At 41.5% G+C, this 23,371-nt stretch overlaps 1 long non-coding RNA gene and 1 other non-coding gene across 2 annotated transcripts; one reads left to right on the top strand and one right to left on the bottom strand.

Annotated features, from left to right (window-relative positions):
• Positions 1–9,577: 9,577 nt before the first annotated feature.
• LOC134072343 (uncharacterized) lies at positions 9,578–11,163 on the bottom strand. Its single transcript, XR_009937158.1, has 3 exons — positions 11,134–11,163; positions 9,914–9,965; positions 9,578–9,699 (listed from the first exon to the last, which is right to left on the bottom strand). It is a non-coding gene; the product is annotated as an uncharacterized LOC134072343 (long non-coding RNA).
• A 10,764-nt stretch (positions 11,164–21,927) lies between these two features.
• LOC134075752 (U8 small nucleolar RNA) lies at positions 21,928–22,061 on the top strand. The gene has a single exon (XR_009938472.1). It is a non-coding gene; the product is annotated as a U8 small nucleolar RNA (small nucleolar RNA).
• Positions 22,062–23,371: the final 1,310 nt, after the last annotated feature.

The following is a 23,371-nucleotide window of genomic DNA, read 5'->3' as shown; positions in this document are numbered from 1 at the left end:
AGAGAATAAGAAACGCAAAAAAGCAGATGGAGATAGATATGAGATTAGAGAAAGAGAGAGAAAGAGATTGTGAGTGGAGATGAGAGAAAGGTGGATAGAGCAAGATCACGACAGATGGAAAGATGGAGAGGAGGATGGACAGAAGAGGTGGGAATAGAGTGGTGACAATGTAAGACAGGTGGCAATTAAGCTGAGAGAACAAGAGAAGAAGAGGAGAAACATGGGACATGACGAGACTGGAAAGAAGGAAAAAAAACTCAGAAGAATAAAGGGTGGGCGCTCTGTCCTCACACCTGATGTTTGGGGAGCTCTGGAGAGTCAAAGCCTCTCAAATCCACTCACACACCGCATCAAGTACATGATCCGCTCCAACCCCCTTAAACCCCCAACCCCTCTCCCCTTGGAAAGATAACCCATTCAATTGCGGTTTGCGACGCCACATAAATGAAATGAATGACTTTTGGTCATTTTTTAACATAGTTAAGGCTGCTTTATAATCTCACATCCTTAGAATGACAGTGAGTTTGGGTTACCTGATGAGGATGGAGCTATTAACATGAAATAAGAAACTGTAAACTGTACTTGCTGTTTATAGTACAGCACCACAGTCACTATAGCAAAGAAAACATGATGATTGCTATACAATCCTCTCAGTCATCACCAATGTGTTTTGCATGGAGTGACTCTTTAATCTGCCCCTCATCACCTACGTAGTGGCTGGCTGGAACAAGGAGAAATGGAAACTGACAGGTTTGTGAGTTTATATAGACAAACATTAGCCTCAGAGTCTATTTGTAGTCTGAGCTGGCACTCTTTCCACCTCTGTTCTGATTAAAGGGGCAATGAAAAGTGGCAGCTGTGTATGTCAAAGATGGATTTACTTTGACACACGTCGTAAGAAGTGGTCTCAGTGTTGCCTTAGAAGTGTTCAGAGGCGTGTTGAAGGCCAATGCTTTAAAATAGCATTTCAACACTCTAGGCAGGGAGCTGGCTGAGAGCATTTTAACAAAAGCTTTTTTGTACAATCAGAAAAAGAAAAACTAGCTGTAATTAATCTCCAGCAAGTCCACTTCAAAAGGACAATGAAACTCCACTGGAGCTCTGAAAGCTTCCTTGGGAGTGAGCCGGTACCAAATGAAAGACTCGAGACTGCACCACAGAGGAGAGTGGTGTGCTGTTATGTCCTGTGATTGTGGTTTGGTCCAGGTGTGCTGGAAATACTCCGCATGATATTGTCTGCGTTTGTGTAAATAATGGTCTGATGCTATGGCAGCCTCAACAGAGAGATACACATTCATGTGAAAGTGGTTGACGTTAATTTTGACAAAGATACCAAAATGATAATAGGGTTTTGGAGACCCCTTGTTTACTTAGGCTAGTTAAGTTTTGTAAAATAAATTATTTTATCATTATTTCTGAAGTTAAAAGTTAAGGAGTTATGTAAGCAGACACTTTTATTCAAAGTGACAAATACTTGCAACGGCAGGTTCAGGATTGATCTGGGTCCGACTAATTGTCAGGCAGTGATGTTACCACTGCTCAGACAATTTTTGTGATTTTTTTGTGAAAACAGGACCAACAGTCCTCATATGGAAATGAAAGAGTGAGATTAGGATTTGGGCTAATGTTTAGTCAGAGTTAGAACTAGTAAACAGCTGGTTTGGGAGGGTTTGGAATATGATTATTTGACAGTTAAAGCTGTATTTGCTACCAAGCCATGTTTTGTGGCACTCAAGAATAATCTGGAAATAGCAAAAGAATGTGAAGGAACAATCATTTTGTCGTCCAAATGGCTATGCTGTCTCTCTTGTAATACAATTTTGTACCTTGTGGAGCACTTTATTAAATACAGGTCAAGGCAATAGAAAAGTACCACGGCGAATGTTGCTCTGACAGGTGCTGTGTGATATAGATGACAGACAGGTAGCCCAGACCAATGATTTCAGAGTGAACACAAAGCCTACGCCCATTACGATGCTATCGGAAACATTTCCCAATTGTGAGTACCCAGACTCTCTTCACAACGCCAAACAAAGTAACAGGCAGGTTCTGAATCATACTGGCCAATAACAATTTCAGGATTCTTATCATCTTTGTAAGCTCTCCTGACACTGTGAGTCTAAAAAAAAAAAAAAAAAAAAAAAAGCTGAAGGCCCAGGCGAAGCTGTCAAATTCTGTTTTTCACTCTTTGTCCTGACTCCATTCTGGGATAGAACGGGATAGGAGGAAGACGCCTCAGCTCTTTGCAGTCTTGATAGAGTAAAACAGAAGAGTTGGGGCTGGACTGGGCTGGGGTTTATGACTTCCATCCCAACTTAACTGCCTTGTGCCTTTGCCCTGGTTGGACGGGACCGTAGGGGACTGATTTTGATGGGCACTCCCTGGGATGATTGGACGCAGACAGGGGGGGCCAAGAAGACGAGTCTGCAGGTGAGCACAGGAACTGTCTGGAGCTCATAAAAGGGGAAGATGATGTCAATGTGATTATTTAGGTCAGACACAGTCTGATGCACATAATGATCTGTGGGGGCTACCTACCTGGACTTGGACTATAGTTGATGGATGGATGGATGGATATGGTAGTGTGCGTTTTTGTGTGTGTGTGTCTGTGTGTTCATGTGGAGTGTCAATGAGTGTTCTAGTCTGTGCATGTGTGTATCAGTGTGCTTGTTTGTGTGTGTGTGTGTGTGTGTGTGTGTGTGTGTGTGTGTATGTGTGTGTGTGTGTGTGTGTGTGTGTGTGTGTGTGTGTGTGTGTGTGTGTGTGTGTGTGTGTGTGTGTGTGTGTGTGTGGTGGGGGTGGTGGGGGGGGCAAGCGAGGGATATAAGAATGAGAGATATACAGTCAGCGTGAAACAAGAATGGCTATGAAGAAAGAGAGAGAGAGAGAGAGGGAGGGAGGGAGATAGAGAGCAAGAGAGAGGGAACTGGGGAGAGATAAAGTTGGCTTATGTAGCCAGAAGAAACTTTTCAATGCTCCCAAGCAAAGCTGAGATAAGGGACCTATGATTTCACTGTTACAGCCCTAATGAGAGGGACAGAGGATGCAGTTCTCTCTGATGAAATTTGCTTCTTTTGTTTGTTGTTTATAGATAGGCTTTGTAACATGTGGGGCAGCCGTGGTGTACTGGTTAGCGCATCGGGCTTGTAACCGGAGGGTTGCCGGTTCGATCCCCGACCAGTCCACCACGGCTGAAGTGCCCTTGAGCAAGGCACCTAACTCCTCACTGCTCCCCGAGCGCCGCTGGTTGGGCAGGCAGCTCACTGCTCTGGGTTGTGTGATTCACCTCACTGTGTGTTCACTATGTGCTGTGTGTTCACTAATTCGGTTGAATTGGGTTAAATGCAGAGAACTGAATTTCCCTCACGGGATATATTCTATATATTCTATTCTTTTTTCTATTCTAACAGTATTTGTAAGTTCATCCAAATGGACAGTTTTCAGATGCATATCTTTCCTTTCACCATCACCCGAACTATCTTGGTCACCTAATAAAACTGCTCTGACAAGAATGTTGCCAAATAAAGTTCTATTTGATGGTATAGTAATGAACTTAGAAGACCATTATGAATGGCAGTTACTGTAAATTCTAACTCTGTTCTATAGGCTATTATTCTATAGATTGACAAGCAACAATCTCCCTCCTTAAAGGGGGAAAGACATTGTTCTGATATGCTCTCCTCAGAGTGTGAGTGTTCCCAGCACTGATCCTGATTCCTGGTGATGCTATGCTCAGGGAGCTGTAGCCAGGCTAGCGCTCCTGAGACTGGCACCAACGGTGGGTTCAGTTGGCACCAGGAGATGCCACCAGGAAGGGCAGCTGGTGGAGAAAAACAAAGCTGATCGCCTCCTGGCATGGCAGAGAGACAGGGATTACCAGCCAATGGATGCTGTTTCCATTCCTGTGTGGAAGTTGTTTTCATTGGCGATAAACAATGTGTTCCACCTGAAGGATGCGCCACACAGAAAAAGTGATATCTTACTAAGATTATAAGATTATAATCTGGTAAGTATTGTTTTTAGTGCAAGGATTTACTTTGAATTCCCTAGATTATTTGACTTAAAATAAGTCAAAACGTACATTTCTCTGCCAATGGATTAAGAAAATGATCTTCTTGATCGTCTTAAATTAAGGTAATTATCTTAATATAAGATTATTACACTTCTTGTTATATCACATTTAAGAATGAGACATTACAGATTATAACAACCAAGTGTCACGCTGTGTGTGTGTGTGTGTGTGTGTGTGTGTGCGCAGATGCCTGAGAATGAAATGTAGGAGCAAATGTCAGGTGTGTCGAATGTATTTTGTGTGTGTACAGTATGCGTTTGAGTGGAGAGGAGTGAACAATTTCATGTAGTGAGTTTCAATGCTCGAGGAGCAGGACTCAATCAGGGGGTGAGAGGGCAAACATCCTGTAAAGAGAGCAACTTCAAAAAGTGGGCAAGAGAAAAGGAAAAAGCCTTGGCTGTCCTCTCTACAAGTCATACTCAGGGATGGGAGAAGCAAAAATCTCTTGCTGATGAAATCCAAAAGGAGTCGAGGGGTGCAAAAACAACCAATTACAGGAAACGGTCCATGTCCTCTGTCACAGGCACGACGCTGTAAATTTTCTCCCATTTTCTGAACCCTTTCATTCGTCCATAAATACATGGGGCAGACGTGTGCAGAAACACACACACACACACACACACACACACACACACACACACACACACACACACACACACACACACACACAAACAAGCACACTGACACACACATGCACAGACTAGAACACTCATTGACACTCCACATGAACACACAGACACACACACACACACAAAAACGCACACTACCATATCCATCCATCCATCCATCAACTATAGTCCAAGTCCAGCAGCGAGCTATAAATATGACCAATCATCTATAAACACTTGTGTTCTGCAGCTCTGACGTGACTCATGGAGGGCTCTAATAATAGCTCTTATTCAGGGCTCTTCTGGAAGCGCCACAGAAAACTGCTTTCAGACTTCTGCTCTCTCTGTGTTTGCGTGTGTATGTGTGTGTGTGTGTGTGTGTGTGTGTGTGTGTGTGTGTGTGTGTGTGTGTGTGTGAACAAGAGAGAGAGAGAGAGAGAGAAAGTTGAAGAAGAGCGAGCGAGTCAGAGAAAGAGGGAGAGTGCGGGAGAGATTTAGACAGAGATACAGAGGAAGGAAGCTGAGAGGTACAGAACAAAACTAAGTGGACAAAGCAGAGAGAGAGAGGTGGGTGGCCTACATTACAGCACAAACCCCAAACCCCTTTCTGCACGTATTCATCATGTTCCCTGGTGTTCTCAGTTCTGCGGTGTTCCTGCGGCAGAACAAGGTGTTTGCACTGTATAAAAATCATATTCATCATAATCATAATCATTGATAGTTAAGGCTCTTGATTATGATTGACTGAATCACGTTTGATGCCAGTGTAAAACCCAACACAAACATATACCTTGACCGCATTTCGTTCCATAGTAATGTGCTAACGCAACTTACACAAAGTTATAGCGTTTCGATGCATGGCAACCATTCAGATAGTGGAAATATATTTCTTGGCGGAAGAATGATTATGAATACATTGTTAAATGTTTCATTGCTGGGCCAATTCATTTAATGAAATCTGCCAATAGACGTAGTAACAGTTTTAGAAAAGCAATGTATAAAAATCATATTTGGACTGTGTGTTTGGAGAGATGGGGATGTGGGGGGTCCATCTGCATGTATATTTGTTGGGCTTTGCATGCTTGGGAGTTCTTGATTGAGAGTGCTTCATTGCCACAGTCATGTGATCCATCTCTGGTGTTCACTGTAAAGGAGTTGATAAATGAAATGGACTTTAAATTGGAATTGAAATTGAGTGATGAAAGATTGCATGCATTGCCCCTGCCTAGTATGGCGAAGCATAAGCAATGCTTTGCACTCCAAAAAAAGCCCAGGGTTTAAAGCAGCAATATGCAGATTTAGTATAGCCTAACTAGTATACCTGAAAGGTATGCAAAACCTTGCAAACACCATCCAAAGCCGTATTGGATAGATGCTTAGTAACATGCTGATGATATCATGTGAAAGATTGTCTTTCATTTTTGCAGTGTTCCAGCCCGGAACAGAGCCGCATAGAACACATCCTGCACGGCTGATGGGAACGGCACGTGTGTTTATTTGTCCTTCCTTCGACTGATCATGTATCATCAAAATTCGACGATAATCCCAAAACGAGTGCCCCGATTAAAGCATACCTGAGAAGAGACACATTGATGCAGTGTTGCTTTAAGCCACCGACAGATGGGAAACAAAGCTGCTCCTCCTTACAATTATAATTCTTACATTACTTTCAATTCAATTTTCTCAGGAAATTGGTGCAATCACTTCACGGTGTTCTGTTTCCAAAGCAAGTGCTATTCATGGCCACCACTTAGAGGCAAATGATTTTGCATAGTTTGAGGCAAGATTGCCCAGTGAAGCTTGTGGCTCTACATGCGTAGGGGAGAGGGGGGAAAAGACTTTCCTCCTGTTGGAGAGAGTGGTGTAATGCTGGATGTCAAATGCCTCTGCCTTCAGCTCATTAGCATTGAGCTGATGTGACACACTCCATTTCCCCTCATCCTCTGTGTTTGGTCGCTACATTTACTCACGATCCTCTGTCACACATCCCAAGTGAACCCCACACGCACGCACACACAAAATTCTCTCTCTCTCTCTCTCTCCCTCACACACACACACACTGTCAGAGAAAGACAGTAGAGAAATGCTCTTAAAAACCTAAATGTTTTTTTCATGTCGCTTTGGTTAAAAAGCATCAGCCAAATGAAATGTAATGTAATGTAATGTAAAGAGAGACAATAACAGACAGACAGAGAGAAACAGTGAGAGACACCCAGAAATGTAGAGAACAATAAAGACAGGAATGGAGGAAGAGAGAGAGAGAAATAAAACACGTGTAGCCTACAGGTGAATGTCAGAGGCAATAGCCAGAGGTCACAGGTCACAGCTCCAGAGGGTGGTGGGAATCATCGTCATCTGGGAATTGGACACTAGGGAAGGTGTAGCAGTTATACCTGTGGTTTCCCACACCTCAGCGTACCCACTTTAGTCTAAGGCCTGTACTGTGACATTCAGCATCACTCATTTAATCATAACTTGTCCATGCAGTCACAGCTTCCCTTAATTGCATAAACATGTTCACTGTGATGTAACTAAGCCTCCTTTGCTGGAGTCCTCTCCTCGTTGTCGCCGATGTCTTGTAAGGGCGTTCTAAATAGAAGCTTTATAACTTCTTTTATGAGCTTTCACACTTTCTGTGTGCACATCTCATATAGTCTCAAAATGCCACTGCTGTAACTGTGACTAACAAGGTGTAAAATTTTAACGAAATTACTCTCAGAGCTTTTCATGTCTTAAACAACTGTGTGAAACTTCAGTGTGTGTAATTGCTAAATCCCCAGGACTAACTGTCTTTTGAAAGATGCCACAGAAAGTCTGAGGCTGATTTAAAGTTAAGGAAGACAAAGGCCAAATGATGTCTGAATCTTAACCCTTCTCCCCACCATGAACAGTAAAAAAAAGTCAGGTAAAAACACTTTACATGGACAGTCTGCCTGCAAAGACACAAAAACATCTTCTATATCCAACCACTAATAACTTTATTATACATTTTAGTTAACAGTATCAACAGATTGCTTGTTAATAATCTGAGCACTTGTAGTCTAAAGGGGACTGTCCAGTCTACAGTAAGTCCTTTATGGCATGTGTACTGAGCAGAGTATCAACCAGGTCCATCCAGAATTTACCATATGGTGAAATCGCTATCATTTTAAAGTCCCTTCTGATGGCTTTATTTTTGACTGCCCATTGTTGTTTTTTACAGTGTTCAGTCGTTTCTTTACTGTACTGTACTGTACTGTTCTCTGTCTGTCTGTCTGTCTGTCTGTCTGTCTGTCTGTCTGTCTGTCTGTCTACAGTATGTGTGGAAGCTGAAGAGTAATAGCCTGGCAAGCCAAACTATACAGAAATGTATAGTCTGGGGTCAGACCACTCACAGAGCTGAAGCCTGTGGGTAGGATGAACAGTTGTCTTTCAAACTGCCTCTGCACGTAGGCCAGCATTTGTGACCAATCGTAGCCGGTCGGCAAAACAGCAAATACATCCTTCTTTAAAACAAATTCTTTCTGCTCAACTTTCAAAGAAAAGCCCAGTCTAACTCTTCCAAAGCCGATTCAAACTAGCGTGCTTTGTTAGCCTCGTCCATCTTTCATTTTTCTCTATGGCTGGCCTGGAGTCGAACGCAGGCTTGGCCTCAACGCAGTAGCGTAGCGTAGTTGCGCAAGGCCCCGGTGCAAGTCTGGCGCTGGACCCCCCCCCCCCCCCCCCCCATCTCAAGACACACACCGACCGACCACAGAGGGAAAGAGCGACTATTTGCGTAACTTGCACACAGCCTACGATCAGAAACAGAATGCATACGAATTCATTCAACTGAACACACCACGTTCCCTTGCAGCACAACAATGACCTCATCAAAGAACACACTGAGGACGGCTTGACGCCGAAACGCGTTTGTTTTATAGGCATGGTGCTACAATAAAGTATAAGATAATTAGCTAGTGAGTGCGGTTCTTTTGCACATTGGAATACGATATTTAACTCGCACCCGAAGAAGGAGATATCTTGGAGTTTGAGCGCGCCTCTCTCTGCAAACTCATCAAAGAACAAACAGACACATAAATTATGGCAGCGGCCATTTAACTAACCTGTTCGCCGATCAGTTGCCGTATAAGCAAAAACCCTTAGACTCACCCATCAGAAGTGTAGGCCTACTTTACGTGTCTTCTGCTCAGCAAACTCGTTCACTATTGTGGTGAAATCCAATTTCCTCGCCCTGTCATTTTCGATGGAGAGTATGGCCAATCCACTCAGTCGCTCCTGACCCATGGCACTCCTCAGATTTGTCTTTATTAATTTGCTGACTTTCCACGACTTTAGTAAGAGTAGTAGCCTATACCTGTTTACATTTGCTAGCATGTGCAGCAGCCTATGAGATGACGTAAAAATGTTATGACTGGACAAGCAGATTTCCCACCCAGTGGGCATTTGATATCAATTTGACATCAATATGACATCGAACATTGATGTCAAAATTACGTCACGAAATAGGTCTAGAATGAAAGTCATATTGACGTCAATGTACTGATGTCAATTTGATGTCAAGATTTTGACCTCTGCTGATGTCATTTTGATGTTATTTTGATGTCATGTTTTGTCGGGATTTGATGTCAATTCAACATGTATTTGATGTCATGATGGTTGATTACGTTTTGATGCTATTTTGATATCATTCAATATCAGGCTTTGATGTCAATTCAACATTTATTTGACATCAAGATGTCATGATGTTGATGTCATTTCCATGTCAAGTTTTTTTGGCATTTGATGTCAATTCAACATTTATTTGATGTCAAGATGTCATGATGTTGATGCATAGGAAGACAATGTTTTAATGCTATTTTGCTATCATTCAATATCAAGCTTCGCTGTCAATTCAACATAAATCCGAAATCAAACATTAATGACAAAAGTATGAACATTTATTGACAAATTTTGATATAATTTCAATGTCAAGAATCACTCAGGACAGGATGAGAAAGCGTAGACCCCCAAACCAGACTGGAGCCACTTGTGAATAACCTGTAACACAGATACATAAATGTACATTTCATTAGAGAGCTTTTCGGTAGAGGGTAGGTTTTATTACAGCAGACAAAGGCATTTAAGCATGTTGACATTTACCTTAACTTCGTCCTGAACTAGTAACACCAGTTACAGAGGCATATGGTTATTTTTTATTATTAATGTTTAGACCAAAAGTCAAATAAATCAAATGTAAAACTGTAAAGCTTACTTTACTTGGATGGCAGAACCCCCAAACCAGACTGGAGCCACTTGTGAATGACCTGCAACACAGATACATAAATATGCATTACGTTTATCATCAGAAAGAAATGGCCAAATATTTATCATAACCAATAATACACCCCATTAAAAAATGCATTATATTGGGATCCACAGAATATGGTGCTGATCATTTTAGCTCCTCTTCCCATATATTCTAAACATTCACAACAAAGTGTCTGGTCTGTGCCAAGGCAAAGCAAGGACATAGCCTACATGAAGTCAACAACTGCCTCTTCTATTTTGCCTCTTCTCAGTTAAATCTTACTCCAAGGAACGTTCAATGTCATTAAATGAACTCGTAGACGACAGTATTTCTACATGAAAATTTAAAACAAATAGCCTCGTGCCCTTTGTGCATTTATATTTCGTAAAAGTTAGAGAGTAATCTCTAGCAGCTACAGTTCAATCTAAAAAGTCACCAGGAAACACGTCTGGAAACCGGACTTTTTAGATTGAATAGTAGGCCTGTTTGCTGGTTTCTAACGTGTACAAAATATAAGCACGAGTCCCAAAGCTATTTGTTGCTGCCAGCAGAGAATGTCGAGCTATGACGTATGTGTTTGAGCATGCGGCAGCTGGTTAGCGCTACCTTATTAGAACTAGCAGGCTACTGCTAACGTCATTCATAATTTAAAACCATTAGCTAGCAGCTAACGTTATCCCGGACTGGTGAACAATGTGAAATCAGCCTCCCTCCCAGAAAGAAATGATGTTTAGACACATCCAAATTGGCCTACGTTTTCTTAAAGACTCCCGAGTCCAACATCTAAGCTTTCATAACGTTAACAAAAACTAGTTTTCCTGTAACTTTAATGCTATCGTTAGCTAACAAGCTAACGCTAGCTAACGCAAGCCAACTTTTGCTGTTCACAAACACAAAGTTAGCGTTAAACCAAATTAAACGTTGCTCATTTTAAACTCAGTTCTGAGTTTAGCTTTCATTAAAAGGGTAACAAAGCCCTAGTTGGACAGGATTTAGCCCTGTCTAAAGTGGGCTAAATTAGCTTGCGAAAGCTAGCAGCTAGACCGTAGCTGGTGTGTAAATATGAGCAATATCTGCAGACCAGCAAATCTTCGGATAATATCAGCAAATAAAGCTAGATAAGTAGGTTACTTGTGTTATGGAAGTACTTTTTCAGTGGATAGACTCGGTAGCTGCATACTTACAGTGAGCCTTCAGACGCCGCTGTTTCGTCTCCACTTCATCAACGAGAAATTTGAAAACTGAAGGAGCCGTTAGGACTGGAAAGGGCGCGTTCGATGTGCGTATCCGCACGGAGTCCGCCGCAGAGGGTCCGTTTTGGAACCCTCTGCTGTGTGGGTCAGGATGTTGAAAAACTCGCGTCGATTTACAATGAGTAGACTAATAATATACCTTTTCAGACATTTTAACAGACGTTGTTTTGACATAAATTTCACATCAATTTGACGTCTTATTTCCTGACATCAAATCAACGTTGATTTAATGTCAATAATATAGACCTGAGATGTAGGGACCAGAAAAAACATGTTAGATTGATACCTTTGTTGGGCCTCTTTACAACCACAAGGAAATCATTACAAAATATAATGAAATTATGCATATTTATGCACGTCATACATGTTGGTCAAAATCTTGACTACTTGTTGATGTCAAATTGACGTCAGGATGCCAGCTGGGCAGCAGGCCATGTTACAACATCGTGTAAGTTGACGATAAAATAATCATTAATGGTATTAGTTTTATTGATTAATTTTGATTCTAACATTGAAATGTCAATAGTACAATCAAAATGATATGGAAAGTAGGAGAAAATACAAGAATTGGGGAATGGATAGGTGCCACCATGAGACCAAGTCGTAGGAGATAGAAGGATTTAAATAGCCATCAGTTCTCCTCTTTGGGTGCATAGGAAGAGACGGCGTCATTGATGACATTAATTGACTATATGTCGCAAATCTAGGAGACGCGGGGCAAATTTCGAAACTTGAAGGGCCCTGCGAAGCTCAGGGGCCCCGGTGCGTTGCACCGGCTGCACCGTCGCACGCTACGCCCCTGCCTCAACGGTGCGACCATAGACCATGGAATGAGTTGCCCAGTGCTCTCCGTTCCAGCAACAGTTTTGGATCTTTCAAGAGGGGTCTTAAGGCATATTTGTTTAATATGCACTTAGTCTTTTGAGCGTTTGTTATGTGTTATGGTTTGTATAATAGTATTGTTTTGTTATAATTTGTCCATTGTTAGAATTTGACATTTATTCTGCTATTGTCCTTAAATTTAGCCTTACCATGTTATAGTTATTGTTATTATATAATTAACTGAATGACTTATTTGATTGCTATTCTCATTTCATTGTTTTATTCCTCATTAGGTTAGTGCTTAATTGATTGTTTTATTGATAATATTGCTATTCCCCCTTTTTGTAATTGTTTACTGTTATTTAATTTGTATTGTTATTTATTTGTATGTCGCTTTGGACAAAGGCGTCTGCTAAATAACCATAACCATAACCATAACCATAACCATAACCATAACCATAACCATCCCGCTAGGCAAAAATATTTTTGGCCGCTAGGGTGCGTCTAGATTTCTAGACTAGAAGAGTAATGTTTTTAATGGGAATAAGAGAGGCACGGGAATGTTTTCCACTGGAGAATGTCATCATTGCTGAAAGCAATGCACACACAAAAATCAAGGACAATGTCTGTAATTCGACAGTTGTTTAGATAATGATGTTTGTCTCTGTCAAAGTGTTATTAAAATCACTCAAAGAGCGACAAGCCGCCAAAAAAATATGAAAGGAAATCATCACCATGACAGACTCGTCGACAGCACATATATGTGTGAGTGAAGACACACACACACACACACACACACACACACACATACACACAAACACACAAACACAGAATCACACGCACACAGCGCTGTGTTTGCGTACCAGACAAGCATCAAAAGGCATGTCAGAGTGTGTAGGAGGGGAGGCTGACAGCATTTCAGTGGAAAAGCGGCCATCAAATGCAACCGTGTGACTCAAAACACCAAAATACACACACCCTCACATATGGACGACATGCACACACAGAAAAACACAGAAAAACAGAAAAGAAGGTGTTACGTCATTTTTAATTCTAGGGGCATGTAGAGGCATAACACAATAAATACAAATTATAAAGGACAACTCTGGTCTGAACAACCTAGGGTGTCATTTGGATGGTAACGAGTGTAAACTCTCATTGGGGGACTAAAACGATATTAATTAGTGCAGTTTTGAGACCGGATTATGCTACTAAATTACTTAAGTAAATCACTCTTTTATGCAATTAACTAAGCTCAGAAAAAAAATCCTCATCCATGTTGGAGAGGGTCTCTGCAGACAGACGGAAGCATTTTTACCTTGTGTCGGAACACTGGCCAACAAAAGAAACGGTCAATACCAAAGATCCCGAACCTGTGTGCTCCAATGCTCATGTGAAAAAAAATAAGCATTTTGCCTTTTAACAAAACACAGATATGATCATATTTCAGGTCCATTGCAATTATGGTGGTAAAGCAAGATGATCCGGTCTTTGAGCAGGACTCATGTAAACTCTTGAAAGGACTAGTTATTTCCCATTACGCCGACATCAAGAGACCTAAAGGGGTCCTCTCTGCTGTGGAAAAACTGAACAGAATTGGTGTTTAATCTCATGATCGGTTCGTGCAGCGCAAGGTAGGGATTATGGGATTTATCCTGCTCAGGTTGGTTGAGTTCCCACAGCTAAAAATAGTGTGTTCTTGAAAAAAAAAAAAAAACATGACGTGTCCACTTAGCATTTAAACATTTTTTAGAGCACACCTTAAAGCAACACTAAAGCACCTTTCCTCTGTCGCATGCATTCTTTATCCAGCAAATAATGATGTCCACAGACAAGGTAGTGTTGCATGATTTTATGAAGTATGATGTATTGCGATATCGATGTAAGTCAAATTTGTAGTTTTTTATATCTCATTCCATCAAACCACAGATCCGCAACCCGATCTGTACATAGTGCAGTTAGGCGATAGGGCTGCGAATCGAAAATCTCTTTAGCGTTGCTTTAATTGATCATTGTTATTGTGGTGTCAATGGGTCCTAAAACCACGGCCTGTGAAATATTTCTGTGCAAATCTTCTGTCTTCATATCTTTTTCAAACCTTGAAAATCTTTCATTTTTACAGCTTGAAAGACACATTCCATGGCTGGGTATTAATATCTTGACAAACATTTTCCATTGCCTCCCCAAATGTTCTAAGGTGGAAGACCAACTCATAAGCATGTGTAAACCATTTGAAGTCTGTGCTGAACTGTTCTGGCTCATTTGATTGGCAGGCGCCTATGTTGTTGAAAAGTTGAAAATGTTTCAACATTTTGACACAAGCAATGTATAATGCAATGACAATTCATTTCGCCAGTGCATTGACTTTAGCCCATGAAACATGAATAAGAAGCTTCTCCATCAACGCATACATAGCCTACAACAGACAAGGACCAAAGTTAGGCCACAAAGGCTTTTTGAAGCTGACGTGTCTGTTTTACACTAATCCTATGGAGACTGTGGCAGTGGAGAAACTTATTAGGCTACAATCGACTTGGAGCACAATGAGCGATATGACGTGAGATTTAAACTGTAGGCCTACTGTATCACTATATTAATTTATGGAGTTTTGTGCTCACTGCTCAGTCTGTGTCTTTATTGGAGTCGCTTGAAAAACTAGCATGTTAGCTATCATTAATACTTGATTAGCACACATTGTTTTAGCAGCAAAAGACTCCCTGAACTGCTTTTTGCTGCCAGCAGTTTTTCAGTATGAACATTGATCCGATGAGATTTCATCAACATTATTTATATAAAAAATGGGGTGAGCCATGAGACCAAATTGATGCAGGGTTTATAAAAAAAAAATGCTTAGAATGCTTTCTGTTGCACTTCTATTTTACAGTATATTATGCTGTGATTTTCATTGAAAATGCATCATTTGTAAACATAAATTGAGAGGGGATTTTTTCCCCCACTGTGGTTTTGTGTTTGGTCAATAATGAATGTAATCTAAATGATATTCAAAATGATACTCTGTGAAAAAATGTCAAACTTACACTATACCATATGAAAAATTGAAATGTAAAAGCACAGAGCACTGTCGTGTGTGGTTCAAATAGGATCAGACCCATGTGGCCATATGGTGACAAAATATTTTTTGTTAATATAAATACATAAGTGTTTTGTAAAATATCTTGGGGTGTTCTGCTACTTGGATGTGTGGTTATGTTAAATGTATTCTGACTAATAGTGAGCCCTGTTTTCAAAATCAACCCGTCCTTGATCAATTCTAACAACATTGAATATTCCTTTGTGCTCCACTCACCCAACGTCACCCCTCCTCACCTCTGCATCAGAGCCTGGGAGGTGGTGGTGGCTCTGACTCTTCACACCCCCGGAAACAGCAGTTGGCCATCAGCACCAGTCTCATCTGCTCCCCCAGTTATCTCCAGCCCTCCTCAGGAACAAACACGGCAATCTCTGTTAGCCCGCTCAATAGAGCACCTTCAATCTTCAGAGAGAGAGAGAGGGGGGTGGGGGGGGTGGTGGGTTATGAATAGACTCATGCCAGCATGGGGGACTTTATGACCACTGCAGAGCAAACACCTCTGTGAGATAGCGTGGCCTCACAACCGAGTCTGCATGGCCCAGCTCTTGGTCAGCTTCGGTTCAGTGTCCACACCTCCACAGGTTATTGCCGGGGAGGGGGGGTGGGTCGGTGTGCAGCATGGGCAGGTTCCCTCTCCTCCCTCGTGGCTCCCTCGGCGTGCACAGATGAGGCCTCCCCGGAGCCGCAGCGGCGGAGACGGAGCATGGAGATAAGGCAGCCCCCGCTAGTCATCTAATGTACCAGGAAAGAAAGGCCAGCCGTAGCCTGTCAGCCCCAATGCAAACACGACGAGTAAACACGACAGCGGAGAGAGGTGAAGGAGAGAGAGAGAGAGAGAGAGAGAGAGGAGAGAAGGAAAGAGAAAAATGAAAGGGATGAGAGAGAAAGAGGGTTAGGGAAGTGGAGGGAGAGGGAATAAGACAGAGAGAAAGAGGGGGTAGGTAAAGGGGGGAGGGATTCAAAAAAAGAGCAGGAGAAGAAGAGAACAGGTGGGGGATAAGTGGGAGGAAGAGTGCATTTACAGGGACAACAAACATCCGCACACGCTCACACAATGATCCCTTGGCATTTACCCTGCGGGCCACTAAAACAACAAGCGGTGAGATGTTTGTGCAGTGCACGCCGGGTAGAGCACTGATATAGGCTAAGACAACGTGTCACGTCTCCGCTTCTCTCCCTTCATTACAGCGCAGTAGCCTAGTGACACAGACAGGCTGACCTATAGGGCCAATTTACACCAATGATTCACAACGAAACGAGCTGCAACATACTGTAGATATGCCCACGCTATGATCTACTGTACAAGACATCATTAAGACATTACCGCTGGATGACAAAAATGTTCCCACACTGCTGTTCGTCAAGATTGAGTTAATAAGTCTCTCCTATGACCAAAGGTTTGATCTGATGTCTCTGCTGGACTGACTGAGTGACAACACGTCGACGCTGTGATGTGAAAGTGTTTCGGTAAAACCCTGCTACTGAGATGTGACACGTCAAATCTTTTGAAATGGCTTGCAACAGCTAGCAATGTCTTGCAGCGTTTAATTCACACCGCTGCAATTCCTCTCTGAAATGGCTTTGTCTCGTGGCAAATCTTTGCTGTGAATTGGCCTGTAGAGGGAGATGGGTAACACCTAAAATCAACAAAATACATTGTTCACAGTTAGACTAATTAACTGAAGAGAATATTGTTTTTATTCTGCACAGAGTTATGCATTATGGCTATGAACTGAGGCCAAACAAGTTTGTTTATCATCACTTTCCAAAAGTCATAAACATTTTTTTCAGGTTTTTCTGAAAACACAATTATTTTAGGAAGGTAACATTATAAATATCTTACTATACACACACGCACACACACATATCCATCCATCCATCCATCCTCTCCTGCCTGTGAGCAACTGAGCAGCAACTTCCCCTAGTGTCCACACACAGCTGCTTTCAGTATGAGTGGAGTGGTAAATGTCCCATAAATCTGCCCTGACTTCTTGACATGCCCAATAAAAGCCTTAGAGTGCAGTCAGCCATGATCTTGACTTCACTCCGGTCTGAGGTCTGTATCCTCTCTCAGGGTGTACAGCATATTCCCACTCACTGACCACTCCTGCAGATCTGCTTATAGGAGCACTGTTTAAAGCAACACTATGTGGTTAGTTCATATTTATCTTCAAACTCATTTGGATGATGCACTGACAGTAATATGGAGAGTGCCGTCTCTCACACTGATGATGCATGTCTGGAACACCAGTTGCTTAGTGATAACTCTGTTTTGTCAGTACCTCCGTAACGGTTACATCCACGTTGAATTAGGCAACTCCTATATATAGGGTATACATTCTTACATTCTATATCTGTTTAGTGAACATATGTGCCTTGCACCGCATGCAACCATCTGTCTTACTTTTTTCAGAGTATAGTATCTGGTCTCACTCTGACAAACATGACAGCAGAAATGAGTCTTTGAGTCCAAATATGTATTTTACACATGTGTGGGTCTCACCATGACAAGTCCAAATGAGTGCTTGCAGCGCGAGCCACACTAGCTCCAGAGCTGCCCTTGGGTTCATGGAGCACAGCAGTGCATTCCTGCACCTGCTCAGAACTCCTCAGCTTCATTAGAGGACCATGAGGAGGGACAGTGGGGGGAAAGTGCTAAATTGGCCATTCGTTCTGTGCCTTTGACATGTCAGGTGGACTGCTAATGGTGGAGAAAAGTCAGACCTTTCACTGCACTGATGTATGAGGTAGGGGAGACGTAACGACAGCGAGGAGGAGAGAAGAGGGGGTGGTGGAAGAGAGAGAGAGGATCGAAAAACAATGTGCACTATGGAGAGAGGGATTGGAGGGGAAGCCAACAGAAACAAAAGAAAGAGAAGAAATAGGGGAAAGCAATGAGAAAGAGCAAGAGAAGGAAGATGGTTATGGAGGTAAATGGCAGAGAGCAAAATCATGACCGAGCAACTAGCAAGGGAGAGAGAACAGCAAGATAGAGAGAGACGGAAAACACAGAGAGGAAACAAACAAAAAGGAAACAAGAGAGAGAGAGAGAGAAAGGAAGAGGGGAAGAGAGAGAGAGAAAGAGAGAGCACTGCTGTGAAGATAAACAAGGCTGCAATCAACACACTACACACAAACCCGCTTCGAGCAGATACATGACACTCCAATTAAAGCCTCATGCAGGCAACAAATGGAAAACTCCAATTAGGGAACACATTTTTACATCTAATCGCCACGGCACATAACATCCACACTCCCCACATAGCAGTGAGTTCACAAGACTGCACACCAGGCCAGGAAGGGATCTGTTCCAGAGACAATTGCTGCTGGGCCCAAGCCTGGTTAGCACGCAGACCTTTCTTAATTGTGATTCAGAGTGGGTCTGGAAAAGGTTCACTGGCTTACTACTCTCAGCGGGGGCCAAGGCATAACTAGCAGTGAAATTACAGTTTTTCACAATTGCTAGAACACCTTTTTCAGAACTCTTTACCTTTTTCTCAAAACTGTGAACACAAAACTCATTTATCAAACTACATTCTCGAAACCCTTCAATCTTGTTGCAAAACTGAACAATCACCTCAAAACACTTTTAACTTTGCTCAAAACTAACTAATGGTCTCAAATCATTGAACACATCAGGCTAAATTACACTCCTGCAGAGCAGTGATAAGACAATACACCAAACAATGGAAGACACAGTTTTCAGGGCAGGGTTTATGGCTCCTGGAGGAATTGTATTCATTCTAATTTGAAAAATAAAATATCACAATGAAAATAAAGAATAAGGACTTATATCACTCTCTACTCATATCCTCTAGCCTATATACAGTATAAATCAATAGTTTTGTAAGTGGACAGAAAGACAGGCCAATACTGTACTGAATATGATTTGTACTGTGATGCCACAGACTCTGATAGTACTGTAAGTATGCAATACTGTAATATTGTATTGTGCCTAAATTTAGACTTACTTGGACATACTGATAACTCAGCTCTTTCACTCACACTCACTCAGAGTTGAGCTCAAAGGGTAGTATGTGTGTAACAGTGGATGTTCAGTGATTACTGTACTGTATGATAATGGACATTTACGCTATTTCTCTTCTGTAGTCTGAATCTTTGGATTATTGACGCCACAGAGAAACCACTGATGTTGGGTTGGACCATGAAGTCCTGCTTCTCTCATTGGCATTCCATGAACCAGAACATGGTCAATGATTGTTGCGCAAATATCATCATTTACAGTATTGCAACTCTTGGGACTCTCTCTTTCTCTTCATCCTCTTCCTCCTACCTGCACCCTCCTCTTCCTTGTACCCCACTTCTACTGTAACACACACTTGTTGTCCCCTGCGTCTCTGTCAACTCTGAACTGACTTATATTGGTTGTCACATCATTAGACAGAAGTGTTATCAATTTTGAGTGGTAGTGTTCAAATGGAGACAACTGTGCACTAATTGTGTTCAACTTCTGCGTTGTTTGGTTATCAATATAATTAAGAAGTGCATCAGAATGCACAATGTGTTCACAGTTTTGCAAAAAGGGTTAATGAGTTTGGTAAAATGGGTGAAAGTGGGTGAAGTTTTGCCAAAAAAGGGAGTAATTTAACAAATGTGTTCAGGCATTTGAGAATTTGATTCAGAGAATGGGGTTTAGTGTTCGAGCAACTGTGAAAAACTGTAAACATAAAGTTACATTTATGTGCATTAAACTCTTTCCAAATCATTTCAGAAAGTGTAGCAATCTCGTAAATGAAGGTTTTAAATGCAGTTGTTTCCTCAGTTCCAAAGAAATAACGCCCATGCCGCATTAGCGATTGTAGCCTACTTGTGTAGCCTACCTGTGTTTTGGAATGGGTAGTCCTCTTGGCCAGACGGACCAGCAGAGTTCGTATGGGTACTCCCAGACTAGCTGGGACCTATAGAAAACAAACTATACTGCCACTCATTTACTCTTTCTTTTATTGTACATATAGGCCCCACTAACCACTGATTATGCTCTCTCTCTCTCTTTCTTTCTCTCTCTCCTGTTACTTTTTATTGAATTTCTCTCTGTGAGATCACAAAATCATGATGGGTAGGCCTGACACCTAAATTCAATCGAAATTCAGTCTAGCCATTACAGAGGCTGTTGCAAAGGTTCAGCAAGGAATCAATGTATGATCGCTGAAGAAGTTGAGTGTGTGCATGTGTGTGCGTGTGTGTGTGTGTGTGTGTGTGTGTGTGTGTGTGTGGCCTACTGTAAACATTTGCACACATAGGGCTATGGAAAACACACACACACACACACACACACACACACACACACACACACACACACACACACACACACAAATGTACATTACTCTGTTATTCCTGAAAATAGCTAGTGGTGCACTGTGGTGCATTCCAAGTAATGAAAGAGAGCAAGCATGAGGATGCTCTGGCAGGGAGAGGTGACTTGGAGGTGACTGAGAAAAAATAACATATGATGATACAAACAAAAGGAGAGGAAGAAGAGATGTTTGGAGAGCAGAAGAGAAGAAGAGATATATACCTGGAGAAGAGAGGAGAGGAAGAAGAGATGTTTGGAGAGCAGAAGAGAAGAAGAGATATATACCTGGAGAAGAGAGGAGCATATAATAGGACCTGAGGAGATGGAGGAAGATACTAGAACAGGAGTTCTAGACAGGAAGATATCAGAATATATGAACAGAGGACGGTATATGGCGAAGTGCGAGGAGACAAAGGTGTAGCCTAGGCCTATAATATCTGTGTTTAAGATCATGGTAGGCTACTTCTGGTTATTGGTATGTGCATTTCTTGAATTTCTTGAATTTCCCCTTCTATCTAGCCTATCTATCTATCTATCTATCTATCTATCTATCTATCTATCTATCTATCTATCTATCTATCTATCTATCCATCATAGCCTATAGGCCCAGGAATTATATCTAAATATATCTCCATATAATAGGCTAATACACACACACACACACACACACACACACACACACACACACACACACATATATATATATATATATATATATATATATATATGCTGTATATATATATATTCATAAATGTTTAAATATTGTTAACGAAAACTATGTTATTATTTTTTCATTAACAATATTTAAACGTTTATGGATATGGAGATGTATTTCTTTTATTATTATCATTAGTATTATATATGAGTGGTGGGCACATTAAAGCAAGTTTTAGCCTACTTTCCTTACTGATGTTCTGAGTGAGAATTCAAAAACTGTTTCGGAGAAAATCCCTAAATTTCACTCTGCTTTTCGCCTTTCGCACTCTTACGCGCAATAGTTCGAGCCTGTCGTGGCGGCGTATTTGAGTGAACACCACAACTCTTATTTTGGCGCTTCAGGGACTTTAACCGGAAGAACACAGCTACGACAGGGACATTTCCTGAACACGATATAAAATACAAAAAGAAATGCAGCACCTTTACAAACAGCGTGGATTAGGCTAACGTGACTTCAAACATCAATAATATGATCAATTGGATTCGTACAAGGTATTTAATCGCAGACTGTCTCTATAACTTCAGTTCGACCAATTGGATATCGAGGGGGGAGGGATCTACATATAGCTCGTAGTTTAACTGAATGTCTCAATACGGAAAATAACAACTTTCTTTGTGGTTCGGACATTTTTACATTGAATATTTACAATTTCCGAAATAAAATGCAATTTGGAAATGGAATGGATCGCTTTTGTGAATGTTGAAATATGTCCATGATACCACCATGAGTGAGACATGTACATGGGAAGTATCTACCATCTCCGTGATCATAGCACGAATTACATCAGTGAGGTACATCCTTACCTGTTACTCTCTTCTAGAGAGTTGCAGAACGTGATGAATGGGAAGGGATGACTTTTTGATTAGATTATCCCCTTCTCGAAGGCTGCAACTCCTTCGAGAAGCCGTTCTGATTTCTGTTATTGATGTTAAATATGGAATGTGCATGGGCACTAGTGCTATTAAAGATAGAAGGTGCTGAGTACAATGCCCGTTGTACGAAAAGTTCACCGTCGAATGAGTATCACACTAAACTATGACGCGACGATCTTACGTTTTAGCAAATAGCCTACTCGTTTCTACGTGGGTTTTTCTTGCATGTTAAGCGATTTCCTGCAAGGCTACAAACTCAGTGCAGCATGTGAATTTGGAAACATTTGATAAATAGGGTATGATGAAACTTGAGTTAATAGGCTACTCTTGTAGGCTTAGCGCATTGATTTCGTGATGGAACCAAACCTGTCAAGTAAGCTATAGGCATAGACTGGCTGACACCCGGCCCATTCTCAAATTTTGATTGAGAATGCGTCTGGTATGGAGGTGTCACATCACATGAATAGTTGTAATCGTTATATCATGTGCACATTTTGCTTTATTGTGCCGTCAAAAAAAGTCAAACCACAAAAATGTCACTCTGTCACATAGTCTACAAATCTGAAGGTAATTCCATATGTTAGAATTATTTTCTAAAGATTTTGATCACATTACTGCATGTCGGCTATCTGTAGTAGGCTATAGCCTAGTTTTTTAATCCCCATAAGAAGTCACTCATCGTTGCAATATAATCACCTTTACAGCAGATTTTATAGCCTAAGTTTGAGTATTTTGGGTGGCTCATTTCGTGAATGTAGAACAGATCTTTTGTTGTGCGGTTATGGCCTCTCCAAAATCCACTCCAAAATTGTTCAAATGCACTTGAAGCAAATTCCGGACCAATTAGGCTACTGTAAGAAAAGCTCTTTGCGTTGAACACTAGAGGGCTTGTTGAGTACTTAAAAAAGATTTACAGACATGAGTGACAGCCAAATGGACAGTAGGCATCATGCATTGACTGTGAGATAGGCTACCTAGCCTACATACAATTGACAAATGTCAGACAACCTCACACCACAAATATTTTGTGGCCTTTTTTTGCACTAACTTCTTTGCTTCTTCTGATATAGGCCTAATTAAATATGCATTTGGACTGACATGGTATCTGTTCATTTTATAGGCCATGTAGTTGGCAGGTTACACGCTATCTCACCTTGATGCAAGGGCTGACAGATTGCAATGTCTTTTGAATCGTGTTTTGCAGATTGAATTGCCATTTGCATTTTGTGACAGAGCGTGACAAAGTGCAATGCAATCGCAGGGGGTGTAGGCCTATACTGTGGCAAAATGTTCTACATTTTACCCTAAGTAATCCAGAATGATTTCAAGATGGCATTGCCACTTTTGACAAT

This window comes from Sardina pilchardus, chromosome 2 (genome assembly GCF_963854185.1).
Source record: "Sardina pilchardus chromosome 2, fSarPil1.1, whole genome shotgun sequence".
Classification (NCBI taxonomy): domain Eukaryota; kingdom Metazoa; phylum Chordata; class Actinopteri; order Clupeiformes; family Clupeidae; genus Sardina; species Sardina pilchardus.
The sequence above is the reverse complement of the archived record's forward strand: the minus strand, read 5'-3'. Positions and strand labels throughout refer to the sequence as shown.